This window comes from Callithrix jacchus, chromosome 9 (assembly GCF_049354715.1).
Source record: "Callithrix jacchus isolate 240 chromosome 9, calJac240_pri, whole genome shotgun sequence".
NCBI classification, from domain to species: Eukaryota; Metazoa; Chordata; class Mammalia; order Primates; family Cebidae; genus Callithrix; species Callithrix jacchus.
In genome coordinates this window covers 18014174-18031684 of record NC_133510.1, presented here as the reverse complement: position 1 = coordinate 18031684, position 17511 = coordinate 18014174, and the positions used below count along the sequence as shown (strand labels likewise).

At 41.5% G+C, this 17511-nt stretch overlaps 1 protein-coding gene across 50 annotated transcripts in view; it reads right to left on the bottom strand.

The window, feature by feature from the left end:
• Positions 1-17511, bottom strand: part of LOC108590228 (uncharacterized) — a 118263-nt gene that overhangs the window by 38596 nt on the left and 62156 nt on the right. For 44 of the 50 annotated variants that reach the window (XR_013522580.1, XR_013522578.1, XR_013522576.1 and 41 more), the window contains 6 exons: positions 13905-14036; positions 10973-11031; positions 9786-9883; positions 9188-9310; positions 2626-2823; positions 1879-1974 (listed from right to left, as the gene is read on the bottom strand). The gene's annotated coding sequence lies outside the window, so the exon portion shown is untranslated. Of the gene's footprint in view, positions 1-1878; positions 1975-2625; positions 2824-9187; positions 9333-9785; positions 9884-10972; positions 11032-13904; positions 14065-15550; positions 15614-17511 lie in introns of all 50 variants that reach the window. The other 6 variants (XM_078338503.1, XM_078338500.1, XM_078338512.1 and 3 more) reach the window with 4 other exon arrangements.

Below are 17511 nucleotides of genomic sequence, written 5' to 3'. Positions count from 1 at the left end.
CATCAGTCTCAAACTCCTGACCTCGTGATCTACCCACCTCAGCCTCCCAAAAGCTTCTGCTCTGTCTTTGCCCCCTTGATCTAAGAAAACTAAGCTAAAATAAATTTTGTAACCAAACCAAAATGAAGCTAAGTGGTGTGGCTACTATACTCAAAAGACTTGAAATTCTCTTCACCAAAAAATAACTATCTGGAAGCCAAGAATGACTATCTGGAAGTCAGCATCCTCAGAGTACATTTCAGAGGCAAACTAGAATATGTCAGTGTAAACTATGAAAGTCCAGAGCCTTTGTTTGAGTAAAACTAGGTGCAGCAAAACCATGGGCTTCATGCATGCCTGGTATTGTAAAAGAGGCCACAGGGAGTAGAATTAAATATGACACCATCGGCCGGGCACAGTGGCTCACACCTGTGATCCCAACACTTTGTGAGGCCGAAATGGGCAGATCGTTTGAGGTCAGGAGTTTGAGAGCAGCCTGGCCAATATAGTAAAACCTCATCTCTACTAAAAGTATAAAAATTAGCCAGGCATAATGGCAGGTGCCTGTGATCCCAGCTACTTGGGAGGCTGAGGCAGGAGAATCACTTGAATCCAGGAGGCAAAGTTTGCAGTGAGCTGAGATCACACCACTACATTCCAACCTGGGCAACAGAACAAAATTCCATCTGCAAAGTTTCTTCTAAACTCAATTTAGGGCACCATGTACCACAAACCAGATAGCAAGAAATTAAATAAATTTTAGCCTTTTTCATGCCATCCAATTACATCTTGGTCAGTTCACAAACATGTTTCGGCAAATGCTGGAGGAGTTTTTCTCTTTAGGAGTCCTCTCTCACTTTACCCTGCTTAACAGAAGACTTCACACACAAAGAGAATGGAGACAGCCCCACTTCAGGACATGCTACACAAAGAGAACCGACTGTCCCAAAAAGAGAGGGCTCCACACCCCTCTGACAACTCCACAATAGACCAGCTACACACAAATGCCTGAAGTAAGGAAGTCCATTAAGAAAATGAACAGTTGGTGAGATCAAGACTTCTGAACCAAAGGGCCTGCAGCTGGTCTGATGATTCATCAAAAAGTCTGAACTTAAATGGAGACATATGGGACTGTGACATGTAATAAAAGAACTGAAGCAGCAAAGTGTCTTGATCTGGGTTTCCTTTCCACTGTATACAGCTTCAATGAATAGAGAAGTGAGCATGCCTGTGGTACTCCTGACACATCTGGGATAGTTCCCATCCACAGTGGTCAACCTTTGGGATTATCCACACATGGCAGGGTCATTGTCCATCTATGCTAACCTAGAGTGTCCAGATAAAAGCTTTTGTTTGGAGACTGGAGAGAAAAATGTCAAACCTGAAAGCCCATGAACTGTCTCAGCCAGGGGGAACACATGAAGAAAACACTACAGAATCTGACATCAGAAGCCTAATTTCAGGTTGACCTCTGAAGCTTTATGATTGTGAGTAATCAGCTTACTTTCTCTAGGCTCTGTTATTCTCACATCAATAAACAGACAAGCAGACTGAATAGTCTCCCAGATCAATTCCAATCTTATCCTCTGGCTTAATGATTAAAGAATGATACTAATTAATCAGGTTGAAACTGTGGCTTAACCCCAACAGGAGCCCGCTGGGATTATGCTAAGCAAAACTAGTCCACATAGACAGAGCCATTCTGACCACATCCCTCCCTGTGCCAGCTATCATACAGATATGCACCACTGGTATAAGAAGTCCTTCCACAGGAGACTGACTGATTCAATAATAGGCTGATTTATTCATTCAAACAGCAAATATTTACTGAGCACCTTCTAGGGATTTAGGGTTACAACAGAACAGAACAGAACAGACAGAATCCCTTCCCTTACTTACCTTTTAGTGAAGGAGGAGGGGGAGTCAGACATCAAATAGGAAATATCATTAAGGATATATTTTATGTAGGGCAGTGCTGGGATTCACTCAGGGTGGCTGGAAAAATATTAAAGGAAATATTCAGGAAGTATAGAATGCAGTATCAAACGTTTGGGAAGCTGAAAAGTTTTAAGGAGCCAGGCTGAAGACAGCCAGTTCTTACATTCGAGCTTTAAGTCATAAGGTGAAGATTAAGATGATAAAAGCTTCCCTGGTTGAGTCTGTTTACCCCACATTCCTTTTTCTCTACTGCGTTTACTCATGTAAACTTCATGCTAGCTGCTCCTCTAAGGGGGAGGTTGAAAAAGAATTACTTCTTAATGGTGTTTATTCTGGACCTCAGAACCACAAGTTTTCATCATTCTTAAAACCACTCTTTCAACCATGTTAATTATCCACAAGCAGGTTAACTTAAAACCTCTGTTACTACTTCTATACTGAATAAATGCAAGAATGAACAAGGAGTCAATTAGCTACAATCACTCTCTAAAAGTTGATGACACCCTAGCCCAACTCTATGTGCCTATATGTAAGGGCGTATTTTATTCATCTGATACTTATACTAAATGTTTGTTTAGTAAGAGAAACTAAATGTGAATTGTAAGTATAAACAAGTCATGATGAGAGGGAAACAAAAGGCCCAAATTAATCAAATTCATCTCTTCTTAGGGAAGACACTGAATTTGTGTCTGCAGATTATCATCTTACCTTTTAATAACAAATGTAATTTGATTGCCCACTTGAATGATGTTTTCCAGCCCTGGGATTCCCTATCATGAGGGACTTCTGAAAGGAATGTCTTCCAGTAGTTCTTCCACACACACATCATTCGCATGTCCTTCAAATTTTTGGTCTTAAAAACCATCTTCAAAGATCTTCAAAGATTAAACTTTGTTTTTCAATATCCTTAAACAGAGAAGAAAAAAAGAAAATCATTATAGACAATGAGGAACATAACCTAAGCTGGTGTGCAGTGGCATGATCTTGATTCCTTGCAATCGCTGCCTCTCGGGTTCAAGCAATTCTCCTGCCTCAGTCTCCCAAGTAGCTGAGATTACAGGTGCCGACCAGCATGCCTGTCTAATTTTTGTATATTTTTAGTAGAGACAGGGCTTCACTGTGTTGGCCAGGCTGGTCTCACACTCCTGACCTCAGCTGATCCACCCACCTTGGCCTCCCAAAGTGCTAAGATTACAGGCATGAGCCAATGTGCCCAGTCATGAACATTATTTGGAAGAAGCTTTTTGCTACTATCTGCCCGTGACTGTAATAACCGTCCTCCATTGGCTGCCTTACAGTAGTGCATTTCAGGCTACGCTTTCATCTGCGCTGCAGCCATGAGATCAATGTTCTTTAACCCTTCAATATCGTGAGCATGCTATTTAATAAGAATTAACTTCCCACAAAGAATTCAGGGAATGGGAATTAAAAATAGTAAGCAGAGGCTGATTTAGATTAAAAGAGGCATAACAACCAAAGTTAACACATGAAGACTGTTTAAAGCCAGATTTAAAACAAATTTTTTTCAGATAATGAGGAAATGTGATACTATTCAGATAAGAGTAAGGAAAGTCAACTAAGGGCTACATATGAGCTGACACCAAAAAAATCACTCCTAAATCTGTCAGATATGATGAGAGAGTGGCTGTTCGGGAATGCACACTGAACAGATAAAATAATGTGATGACTGCGATTTGCTTTATAATATTCCTGCAAAGGGAGGTAAAAGAATAGCAGAACAAAATGTGGACAATCTTAATGATCACAGAAATTGAGGAATGAGTATTTTAGTGTTTATTGTACTATTTTCTCTACTTTTGAATAAGTATATAAACTATAATTTAAAAATGTAAAAAAAAAAAATGGTCGGGAGCAGCGACTCACTCCTACAATTCCAGCACTTTGAGAGGCCGAGGCAGGTGGATCAGTTGGGTCAGGAGTTCAGAGACCAACCTGGTGAAACCCTGTCTCTACCAAAAATACACACACAAAATTAGCCAAATGTGGTGACAGGTACCTGTAATCCCAGCTACTCAGGAGGCTGAGGCAAGAAAATCACTTGCACCCAGAAGGAAAAGGCTACAGTTAGCCAAGATCATGCCACTAGACTCCAGCCTGGGCAACAGAGTGAGAATCTGCTTAAAAAAATACCAAAAACAAAAACAATCCCAGCTACTCAGGAGGCTGAGGCAAGAAAATCACTTGCACCCAGAAGGAAAAGGCTACGGTTAGCCAAGATCATGCCACTAGACTCCAGCCTGGGCAACAGAGTGAGAATCTGCTTAAAAAAATACCAAAAACAAAAACAAAAATAAAGTAAAAATTAATTTACTATTCCCTGCTCTGAAACCACATCCAAACAGAATTCTAAAAAGAAAGATTCTAGCAATTCACATGGTGCTATTTATTTATATAGAGATCTCCCTTGCACCTTTGTATGAAAATTTAAATGTTTTGCAACCTGATGGTTGGGAGTGGTTCAAAGCTGGGCATGGTAACACATGCCTGTAGCCCCAGCCTCTTAGGACACTAAGGCAGGAGGATAACATAAGCCCAAAAGTTCTAGTCACGCCCAGACAACATAACAAGACCTGGTTTCTTTAAAAAGAAATGGGGAGCTGAGAGGGAGCTCACTGATGAATTATTTTGGTGATATCAACAAGGCTATCGAAACACTACTATAAAATCCAAAATTACATCGACTGCCAGATTTTTCTCCTTACTTCTGGACTCATTTATCCAATTGCCTCCTCTACCTCCACACCTCAACTTGAAAGAAATTAATTTCTTTGATCTTAGATTGGCTTTCCTCTAACATCTAAGATTTGTATTAAATTCTTACTTCATGTTATTAGCACCAAATCTGAAAGGATCTAGTATAGGAACTCTTTGGAATAAGAAACACACAAAATGAAATAGTTATCATATCTGTAAAAAGAAATATGCCCATAAACAAACAATGGTTAAAAAATTACAGGCTTTCAGTCACACTAAAGAATGATGTTAAATAAAATTATTCTGCCAATTCAACAAGAAACTATATAAACCTAATTCTAACAAGCTTTCTATAAAATAAAAAAGAACCAATTGTCAGAGCTGAGTAAAAAGTAGAAGTTGTAGAAAGAGGAGAAGTCAACTACAGTATGTGCCCATCGCATATCATAAAGGCTGCCCCAATCACACCCATCCCCCTTATTCCACCTAGTGTCACCTGAGGTCAGGAGTTCAAGACCAGCCTGGCCAACATAGAAAAATCCCTTCTCTACTAATAATACAAAAACTAGTCTTGTATGGTGGTGGGCGACTGTGAGGCAGAACTGCCTGAACCCAAGAGCCAGTGAGCCAAAATCACACCATAGCACTCCGACCTGGGTGACAAGAGTGAAAACTGTCTCAAGAAAAAGAAAAACAAATTCCTTTGGGAAGGCTTTCTTCATAGATTCAGATAATGAGGAAATGTGATACTATTCAGATAAGAGTAAGGAAACTCAACTAAGGGCTACATATGAGCTGACACCAAAAAATCACTGCTAAATTTGTCAGATATGATGAGAGAGTGGCTGTTCAGGAATGTACACCTCCCTCATCTCTACAAAACTTACGCCAGGTGTGCACCACACCTAGCTAATTTTTACATCTTTTGTAGAGACAGGGTTTCATCATGTTGCCCAGGCTGGTCTCAAACTCCTAAGCCCAAGCCATCCTCCTGCCTCGGCCCTCACAGTGCTGGGATTACAGGGCTCAGGGAGCCTCATGTTTTCTTTAAGCAGTCTCCTACTCTTGCACACTTGGAGAGTTTTCTTTTTGTTCTTTTAGGCAGGGTTTACCTCAGTCTCACAGGGTGGAGTTCTGTGGTGGGATCATAGCTCATTGCAGCCTTGAACCCTGGGGTTCAAGTAGCTGGGAGGCTGAGGTGGGACTACAGATACAGGGTCACACCATGTTGCCCAGGCTGCTCCTGAACTCCTGGACTGAAGGGATTCCCCCTACCTCAGCCACACCTGGACACAGTTTTCTATTTTTGACCTAAATAAACACTGTACCGGGTCAGAGTTTGTCAACTGCCCTTTTCCAGCCAGCAGCACAGGACCTAGCTGAGACATTGCAGTTACCAGGCTTCACTCTGAGGAGAAAACAACACATCTCCAGGCCCTGTACTGTCCCTGTGACTTCCCTGAAAACCCACCCTTCTGACATCACAGACCTCCCCTGATATGGAGCCAATCAGAACTCTGAAAGAAAATGTCAGTTGCATGCCAGTCAGATGTGGGCAGTGTTCATGTTTCAAAAGCTAACACTGGCATGACTGACTTAGGGTTGGACCCAGAAAAATTAAAAAGTGAAAGACAAAAATATGTAAAGTAGGCTGAGTACAATGGCTCACGCCTGTAATCCCAACACTTTCAGAGACCGAGGCAGGTAAATCACAAACTCAGGATTTTGAGACCAGCCTGGCCAATAAGGAGGCTGAGGAAGGAGAATTGCTTGAACCCAGGAGGCAGAGACTGCAGCCAGCCGAGATCATGCCACTGTACTCCAGGCTGGGTGACAAGAGTGAAAACTTGGTCTCAGAATAAAATCCCTTGGGAAGTCCTTCTACATTAAGATCTTCCACATGAGACTGGAATAAAAGTACAAGATCATCCTGGACCTTTGGCTTTTACAGCTTGAGCTGTAACTAAAAAAAAAAAAAAAAAGGGATATCATTTAAATACAATTTGTAGAAAAGAATTATTCAATCTGTATTGCTCTTTACTTTTTTTTTTTTTTTTGACAAAGTCTTGCTCTGTTGCCAGGTGGGAGTGCAATGGCACAATCTCAGCTCACTGCAGCCTCCATCTCCCATGTTCAAACAATTCTCCTGCCTCAGCCTCCTGAGTATTTGAAACTACAGGTGCCTGCCACCATGCCCAGCTAATTTTTGTACACTCAGTAGAGGCGGGGTTTCACCACATTGGCTAAAATGATCTTGATCTCCTGTCCTCATGATCCACCCGCGTTGGCCTCCCAAAGTGCTAGAATTACAGGCATGAGCCACCATGCCCTGCATTGCTCTTTAAGTTTTATAATTTGTTCTGTTATTGTAATTGAGTCCAAAAAATAGTATGAAACAAATTAAAAGAACCTCCAAAATGCTAAAATTCTGATTATCAAAGTCTACAGTAAAATATCCCATTACAGCTGGGCACAGTGACTCACACCTGTAATCCAGCACTTTGGGAGGCTGAGGTCAGTGAATCACATGACATCAGTAGTTTGAGACCATCCTTGCCAACATGGGAAAACCCATCTCTACTAAAAATACAGAAACTACCTATGTGTGGAGGCAGGTGCCTGCAATCCCAGCTACTCGGGAAGCTGAGGAAGGAGAATCACTTGAACCCAGGAGGTAGCGGGTGCACTGAGAGAAGATGATGCCATTGCACTCCAGCATGGGGGACAAGATGGAAACTATAGCTCAAAAAAAATTAAATACAATACAGAAAGAAATAATCCTATTATTTAAGCCAGTGTAGATACAGCCAGACTTTCTACAACAGTCTGAACCAAATTATAAGGCCAGAAAAATATACCAGCTAATGTTATTTAATATATACAGTACTAAATGGAACATGTAATATTTTCAAAACATAAACATTAGTGTAACCTTATTGGACTTATAAAAATAATTTTTTTTAACTAATAGAAACAGAAGATTCTCCTGAACTGCAACATCTCAGCTAGCATTTATTTACTCAAGACTGAAATAATACAACATCTATAAAACATCAAGAGCTGGGATGGGCACTGTGGCTGATACTTGTGATCCCAGCACTTTGGGAGGCCGAGGTGGTCAGATCACCTGAGGACTGGAGTTCGAGACCAGCCTAACCAACGTGAAAAATCCCATCTTTACTTAACAGAAAAAAAAAATTAGCTAGACATGGTGGTGTACACCTGTAATCCCAGCTACTTGGGAGACTGAGGCAGGAGAATCGCTTGAACCCAGAAGGAGGAGGTTGTGGTGAGCTGAGATCAAGCCATTGCACTCCAGCCTGGCCAACAAAAGCCAAATTACATCTCAAAAAAAAAATTAAATTCAAGAGCTAGTCATTGAACAGGCTCAAACCTACAACCCCACCAATTTGTAATACCTAGGTGGGTGGATCACCTGAGGTCAGGAGTTCGAGACCAGCCTGGCCAACATGGTGAAATCCCATCTCTACTAAAAATACAAAAATTAGCTTAGCATGGTGGCACCTACCTGTAGTCCCAACTACTACGGACACTGAGGCAGGAGGATCGCTTGAACCTGAGAGGTGGACATTGCAGTGAGCTGAGATTATGCCACTGCCCTCCACCCTGGGTCACAGAGCAGGACTCTCTCAAAGAAACAAAAAATGTCAAGAGCATGGGAAGTAGTAAAATTAAACATAACCAACAATCTCCCATCAGAATAGCTCCATTTTTTGCTATCGTTATGTGTTAAAGTCTATCTGCTAAACATTGACATTTGTACTAAAGTTTCAAGTGCACCATATAACACATTAGTGCTGAGTGAAGTTTAATACCCTTTGCTGTACACTAAACTTGAATATCATACTTACAGACCAAAACAAAAGTATCTTTTTCTAAGATAATTACCACTAATGCTGCTTTAACATTATAAAATGTGAAGATTTTTTATAATGTCACAACAGCTGCAATTATTGTCTTTAAACAAAATAATCTAATAAATCACCATCACAAAAAAACCCCAAAACATGATGACAAATGAGAATGCATGGACACAGAGAGAAGAGTACTAAACACTGGGGTCTATTGGGGGGAAATGGGGAGGGCCAGTGGGAGGGGGAGGTGGGGAGGGATAGCCTGGGGAGAAATGCCAAATGTGGGTGAAGGGGAGAAAGAAAGCAAAACACACTGCCATGTGTGTACCTATGCAACTGTCTTGCATGTTCTGCACATGTACCCCCAAACCTAAAATGCAATTAAAAAAAAGGAAAAAAAAATAAAAATAAAAATAAAAAGCACTTACATTCATTAAACTGTTAAGAGTCAATTTATAAAACTTTAATAGCAGATTATTTTTACTTAGAATAGTACTAAATTAACAATACAATATAAACATAGGCAAGGTGTGGTGTCTAATAACCTGTAACCCAGCACTTTGGTAGGCCCAAGGCAAATGGATCACTTGAGGTTACAAGTTCCAGATCAGCCTTGACGACATGGGGAAACCCCAATTCTACTAAAAATACAAAAATCAGGCAGGCGTGGTGGTGGATACCTGTAATCCCGCCTATTCCAGAAGCTGAGGTAGAAGAATCACTTGAACCTGGGAGGCGAAGGTTGCAGTGAGCCGAGATCATGTCGTTGCATTCCAGAATGGGTGACAAGAGCAAAACTCCAGCTCAAAAAACAAAATCCCATTACTTTAAGCCAATGTAGATACAGCCAGACTTTCTACAGCAATCTGAACCACATCATAAAGCCAGAAAAACACATCAGCTAATATTACATAATACGTATAGTACTAGATGGGAAAGGTAATATTTCCAAAACATAAACATCAGTGTAACCTTACTGGACTCGTAAAAACACTTACTGGAGTTATAAACATAATTTTCAAAAGTACCAGAAACAGAAGATTCTCCTGAACTACAACATTTGAGCTAGCATTTATTTACTCAACATTAAAATATACAACAGGTATAACAAGTCAAGAGCTGGGCCGGGTGTGGTGGCTCACAACTGTCGTCTCAGCACTTTGGGAGGTCGAGGCAGGCAGATCACCTGAGGTCAGGAGTTCAACACCAGCCTGACCAACATTAAAAACCCTTGTCTCTACTATAAATGCAAACTTAGCTGGGTATGATGGCACATACCTGTTATCCCAGCTACTCGGGAGGCTGAGGCAGAAGAATTGTTGGAACCCAGGAGGTGGAGGTTGCCATGAGCCAAGATCGCACCATTGCACTCCAGCCTGGGCAACGAGAGTGAAACTTCATCTCAAAAAATAAATAAATAAATAAATAAATAAATAAATGAAAGTCAATCACTGGCCAAACGTGGGTGGCTCATACCTGTAAGCCCAGAATTTTGGGAGGCCAGGGCAGGTGGATCATTCGAGGACAGGAGTCTGAGAGCAGCCTGGCCAACGTGGTGAAACCTCATCTCTACTACCTACACAGAAATTAACTGGGCATGGTGGCACGTTTCTGTAATCCCAGATTCTTGGGAGGCTGAGGCAGCCAGATCACCTAAGGTTAAGAGCTCAACACCAGCCTGGCCAACAGGGTGAAACCCCACCTCTACTATACAAAAATTAGATGGGCATGGTTGTTTGTGCCTGTAATCCCAGCTACATGGGACGCTGAGGCAGGAGAACTGCTTGAACCCAGGAGGTGGAGGTTGCAGTGAGCTGAGATCACACCACTGAACTCCAGGATGGGTAATACAGCAAAATGCCATCTCAAAAAAAAAAAAGAGTAAGAAAGAAAACATTTGCTATGGGGAGACCAGAAATATGATCTGCTGGCAATCCTTCCATTTTAGGAAATCTAAACAGTGGGAGTCATTCTGTTTTGTCTCTCTCCGCTCCAGAAACAAAACCAGTAACCAAATCCATTCCATTTCTTTCAAAACACATCTAACAATTAAGAGATGATATGCATGGCTCCATACTCTAAGAGGAAACCTTATGTCCTGGGTATCACAGACAGTTGATGAAGGCTCGTTCATTTGACTGGTGTAGACTTCAATAATAAACTGTTCAATGCACTATGCCAGATAAATACTGCATCTCAGAAGTAGAACAAATACTGTTATTTTAGTTCTGTCTACACATAAATGCAGTATTTGCACATATTTATAATGTCTTAATACAAACAAACTGAGTTAACTTTTCTAGAGAGTAACAGAAGTTGGACGACACGAATTCTCCTGTCCTGGCACATAATTAGTAGTTAGAGGCATTTTATTTCACATGAAAGGTACCATTAAAAAATCAATGGTAAGCATTAAATAATTATTGCACACAATCTTCTCATCTGAGTTAATACTGAAGACCTACCTCCTGAAGCTGGTTTATCAAGTTGTAAATCTTCACGTGTAGAATTAACAGGTTCATGTCTGAAAGGTGAGAATAAACATTTAATATTCACCATGCAATATTCAGCAAAGTAATATCCACTAGTACATATTTAACATTTAATCATCAAGGGTGGTTTTGAAAAGAAAAGACAGGCTGGGGGCGGTGGCTCAGACGTGTAATCCCAACACTTTGAAAGACCGAGGCAGGCAGATCACGGGTTGAATGTTTGAGACCAGGCTGGCCAACATGGTGAAACCCCGTCTCTATTAAAAACACTAAATTTAGCCTGGAGTGGTGGCAGGTGCCTGTAAACGCAGCTACTCAGGAGGCTGAGCCAGGAGAATTGCGTGAACCCAGGAAGCAGAAGTTGCAGTGAGCCAAGATCATACCACTGCACTCCAGCCGGGGTGACAGAGCAAGACTCTGTCTCAGAAAAAGAAATTAAGAAAAGGTCATCTGAATGCTTGAGCACAACTAAATCTACAGAGTAACAAAACGGAACAACAATTGCAAATTTTCTCATCAGGTGCTTCATGGAGCATGTGTCCTCACAAGTAAAGTGGTAACTTGGCAACATACAGCTCTTTTGAAGCATACTACAAATATCTTTTATGGGATCCTTTAATATCACATTGTGTTCAAGGCTATCTCCCACTAAACATCTATAAATACAATCATATATTCCCTCATATGCATTAAGTCTCAGGCCTAAAAATAAGACATGGATACTATTTTCTTCCATCTACCAAAGGAAGGAAGGAAAGAGACAAAAAAGAGAGATAACCAGGGATGGTGGTTCACACCTGTAATCTCAGCAGTGTGGGAGGCCAAGGCAGGTGGATCACTTGGGTCCAGCAGTTTGATACCAGACTGGGCAACATAGTGAAACACTGTCTGTCCTAAAAATACAAAAATTAGCTGAGTGTGGTGGCATCTGAAGGTAGTCCCAACTTCACAAGAGGCTGACATAAAAGGATCATGAGCGTCTGGGAGTTCGAGGCTGCAGTGAGCCATGATCACACCACTGCATTCCTGCCAGGGCGACACAGTGAGATCTTGCCTCTAAAGAAGAAATGTTGGTAAAAACGTAGAAACTGGAACCCACATACATTACTGGTGGGAACATAAAATGGTTTAACCACTTTGTTTGGGTGTTTCTTTTCTTGTCATTTTCATTTTATTTTTTAAAATAAAGACAGGGTCTTGCCATCTTGCCCAGACTGGTTTTTAACTCATAGGTTCATGTGATCCTCACACCTCAGCCTCTCATATGGCTGGGATTACAGATGTGAGTCACCACACCTGACTGGTATAACCATTTTGAAAAACAGTTTCTGAGAATGCAACAGTATCATAGAATGCAACAATTTCTCTCCTAGGCATATATCCCAGAGAAATAAAAATATATGTCCACAAAAAAACTTGTACATGAATCTTCAGAGCAGTATTATTCATAATGGCCAATACAGGAAAACAACCCAAATGTTCATCAACTGATGAACAGATAAATACAATGTAGTGTGACTCTACCATGGAGTATACTGTTCAGCCATAGAAGGAGAGAAATACTGACACATGCCATGACATCAAGAAACTCTGTAAACATTACGCTAGGAGTGAAAAAAAAAGCCAGCCACCAAAGATCCCCACATATTGCACAATCCTATTTATATAAAAGGTCCAGATTATGCAACTCTATAGTGACAGAAAATACATCACCGGTTGCCTATGGGAGCACAGGGGTATAGGGGGAGTAGGAACTAATGGCAAAGAAATGAAGATTTCTCTATAGGGCAATGAAAGTTTCTAAAATTGATTGTGGTGACAGATGCACAGCTCCATGAATACTCTAAAGACCACTGAATTGCATACTTTGATGAATGAAGTGTAAGGTATGTTAACTATATTTCAATAAAGCTGTTATTTAAAATAAATAGGGGGCTGGTCACAGCTGGCTTGTATCTGCATATAATCCCAGAACTTTGGGAGGCTGAGGCAGGAGGACCACTTGGGGCCAGGAGTTAAAGACCATCCTGGGCGACACAGCATGATCCCATCTCTACAATAAATAATAAAAAAAATTAGCTTTGCGTGGTGGTGTACATCTGTAGTCCCAGCTACTTGGGAGGCTGAGGTGGGAGTATTACTTGAGTTTGAAACTATAGCAAGCCGTGATTACACCTCTGCACTGCAGCCTGAGTGACGGAGCAAGAAAAAAGGAAAGAAAAGAAATGCAAGGACTTTGTGAGAGTAACCAAGTTTGAGGAGAAACAGAAGAACAAAACAGCACTGGATGTTGAGGGTGGCTGGCTGGCGAGGTGCAGCTGCTAACTGGCTTCTGAAAAATTTGTTAGTAAAATTACAGCTCTGGGGATGAGTCATGCAGTCAAATGATGAATGTTAAATCCCTTACAAATGCTCGTCTTTCTTTACATGCCTTCTAGTGAAAAATTCCTAAGGGCCTACATAGCAAGTGGTCTGAAATGATAGCAGCTGTTTATTAGAGAAATAACATCAAGAACAAAAACTTAAACGGTTTTCTTTGATGGAACTTATAATACTTTGCTTTTACTTTCTCATTGATCTTCAATGAGACAGTAAGGGGATATGCCATCCTTGCTTTATTCCCCAAAAATGCTCAATAACTTTTCATTGTATTTTTCTTAGTATTAAGCCCCCAACGACAGGAAGCCCAAATACTTCTTGTCAGACGCAATTTTGCACATCTAATGCTTATACTAAATAAATGCTTGTTCAATCTAAATAGTAATCTACATATTAATTGTAAAAATAAAGAAGTCACGACGAGATGGGAACAAAAGGCCCATCTTTATCTAATTAATCTCTTCTTAATTTGTTTCCGCAGATTATTTTACCTTTTAATAAAAATTTAATTCAGTCGCCCATTTACCTGATGTTTTCCAGCCTCGGAATTCCGTATCACAAGGGACTTCTGAAAGAAATGTTTTCCGGTAGTCCTTCCACATACAAATCATTTGAACGTGCTTCAGAGTTTTGGTCTTAAAAAAGATCTTCAAAGATCCTAAAAGATAAAACTTCTTCTTAATACCCTTAGGAAGACAGAGAAAGAAAATTATTATAGAAGATAAAGAATACAACCTAAGTAGCATTTGTTTTTAGATGGAGTAGTCTTGCTCTGTCACCCAGGCTGGAGTACAGTGGCATGATCTCAGCTCACTGCAACCTCCACCTCCCAGGTTCTAGCAATTCTCCTGCCTCAGCCTCCCAAGTAGCTAAGATTATTGACACCTGACATCATGCCTGGGCTAATTTTGGTATTTTTTAGTAGAGACCGGGTTTCACCATTTTTGGCAGGATGGTCTCAAACTCCCGATCTCAGGTGGTTCGCCCATCTCGGCCTCCCAAAGTGCTGGGATTGCAAGCATGAGCCAGTGGACCCAGCCTGTAAGTACTATCTGGAAGCAGCCTTTTGCTACTCTCTGCTGGTGACCTGTAATAACCCTCCTCCATTGCTGCTGCACACGGGCACATTTCAGGCTACACTTTCATCTGCACTGCAACCACAAGATCAATATTCTTTACCCCTTCAATCTTGTAACCATGCTGTTTTAAAAGAAATAACTTTCCACTGAGAATTCGTGGAATATGAAATAATAGTAAGCAGAGGCTGGTTTAGATGAAAAGAAGCATAATAACCAAAGTTAGCACAAGAAGATTGTTTGGATCCAAATATAAAACAAACAATGAACTGACACCAAAAAATCCCAACTCTTTCAAAAGCCAAGGCAGGGGGATCACTTGGGTCAGGAGTTCGAGACCAGCCTGGCCAACATGGTAAAACCCTGTTTCTACCAAAAAAAAAAAAAAAAAAAAAGAAGCTGGGTGTGGTGGCAGGCACCTGTAGTCACAGCTACTCAGGAGGCTGAGGCAAGAGAATCAGTTGAACCCGGGAGACAGACGCTGCAGTGAGCTACTGCACTCCAGCCTGAACAACAGACTGAGAATCTGCCTTAAGAAAAAAAGAGTAAAAATGAATTTACTAATCCCTGCTCTGAAGCCACATCCAAATAGAACTCTAAACAATAACATTCAAGCAATTTACATGGTGCTATTTATATACATATCTCCCATGCACCTCTGAATGTAACATTTAAATATTTCCCAACATGATGGCTGGGAGTAACTCAAACCTGGGCATGGTGGCACACAGCTGTAGCCCTAGATACTACTTAGGAGACTGAGACAGGAGGATAACTTGAGTTTAGGAGTTCTAGCCCAGCCCAGAAGACATAACAGAACCCTGTTTCTTTAAAAAGAAAAGTCAGGGAGCTGTCAGGGAGCTCACTGATAAATTATTTTGGTGTTATCAACAACTGCTATCAAAACACTACTACAAAATCCAAAATGATATCTCTTGCCAGACCTTTCTCCTTACTTCTGAACTCATTTACCAAACTGCCTCCCCCACCTCCACAACTCAACTGGAATGTCAACTTGAAATTAATTAATAAATTAATTTCTTTGTTATTAGACTGGCTTTCCTGTAACATCTAAAGACTTGTCTTAAATTCTTACTTCATGTTAATAGCATCAAATTTGAAGGGATCCAGTGTAGGAGCTCTTTGACATAAGAAATACCTGTTTTTGAAAAATCACACAAAGTGAAATAATTATCATAGCTGTAAATAGAAATATGCCCATAAATAAATAACAGTAAAAGATTAGAAGCTTTCAGTCATACTAGAGAGTGATGTTAAATCAAATTATTCTGTTAATTCAACAATATATAAACTTAATTCTGACGAACTTTCTATAAAATAAAAAAGAACCATTTGTTGGGGTTGAGAGTGAAACTGGAAGTTTTAGAAAGAGGTGAGACCAACTGCAGAATGTGCTCATCACGCATCACTGAGGCTGTCCCAATCACACCCTCTGCCTCATTATCCCCCTTATTCCACTTAATTCTTTCCCAGACCATAACCCCTTCTTCCATAGTAAATATCTCCTACTTACTACACATTTCCCCACCAGATTAAATGCTCCAGAATGCATGGGGCAGGGCACTGTCTTCCACACTGCCCGGTTCCCAACACCTGACTCACAGGTACCAAATGACTTCAGGATTATGAGGTTGGAAGTAGTGATTATTTCCTCAATACTTGCAGTGGTTCACGGCAATGAAAATCCCAAGATTTCCTTTCCCCTTTCAGAGGCATTTGAACCAGAGCAACTCCATCTAAAATAGGAGCTGGGTAAAATGAGGCTGAGACCTACTGAGTTGCATTCTCAGATAGTTAAGGAATTCTAAGTCACAGGCTGAGGAAGGAAGTCAGCACAAGATACAATTCATAAAGACCTTGCTGATAAAATGGGTTGCAGTAAAGCGGCCAGCCAAAACCAAGATGGTGACAAGAGTGGTCTCTGGTCGTCCTCACTGCTACTACACTCCCACCAACACCATGACAGTTTACAAATGCCATGGCAATGTCTCAAAAGGGGAAGCATAAAAATAATCCATTCCTGGCCAGGCTCAGTGGCTCACACCTGTAATCCCAGCACTCTGGGAGGACAAGGTCAATGGATCACCTTAGGTCAGCAGTTTCAGAGCAGCCTGACCAACATGGTGGAACCCCCATCTCTACTACAAATTAAAAATAAAATTAGCTGTGTGTGGTGGTGCACACCTGTGATCCCAGCTACTTGGGAGGTTGAGGCAGGAGAATCACTTGAGAACCTGCTTGAGAAGTAAACAAGACAGGCACGATCTGGGCTGTTAGAGCCACTGTGCCGAAGCAGGAGGAAAAAGCCAGCAGCGCTCTGTGAAAAATGAAAGGAGGATGAGTCAGTGAGCCTCGAGGCTGAGGTGAGACAGTGCTCAGTGAAGTCCTCTCCAAAATGATGACATTTCAACTGTGATGCTAATAGAAAGGAGAAGCACAGAAAGCCCTCAACTAATGGCAGTCCACAAACACCAGCCCTCAGCACAACGGTGCCAGGAGGCTGTGACCTGAGAAGAATAAAGGCACACAAATGATCAGAGTGGCTGGCACAGAGCAAGCACTCCACAGACGGCATGTGGGAAAAGCAGAGGAATGGCAGAGGGCAGCTCACTGATGCCCCTGCAGACCCAATCAGGGGCTGTGAGGTTTATTCCAAGGACAGTGGAAGGCACTACCTATGACAGTCCAGATGACAGGCTCCATCTCCTACGTACAATGAGCCTGACCTGGCTGCTCTGTGGCATGGCTCTAACTGAGCACTGGAGGGCAGTGAAGGAGGATGGGGTAGAACCTGGGCTTTGTGTTCGAGCAGAGTCAGCAGGCCTTGCTAGGCTGGATACGGGAAGGGAGACAATCATACCTCAGAGTAACTCCTGGGCATCTGGCTTGGGTAGCTGGTAGGCCCTGAGAGAAGCTCATGGAGAGGGAAATGGGGACTTTGCCTGGGACACATGAAGCCTGAGGAGGGGTCAAGCAGATAGGTAAATATAGAGGTCTGGTATGAGGAGCACCTTCAGGGCCAGGTATGAGGGTCTC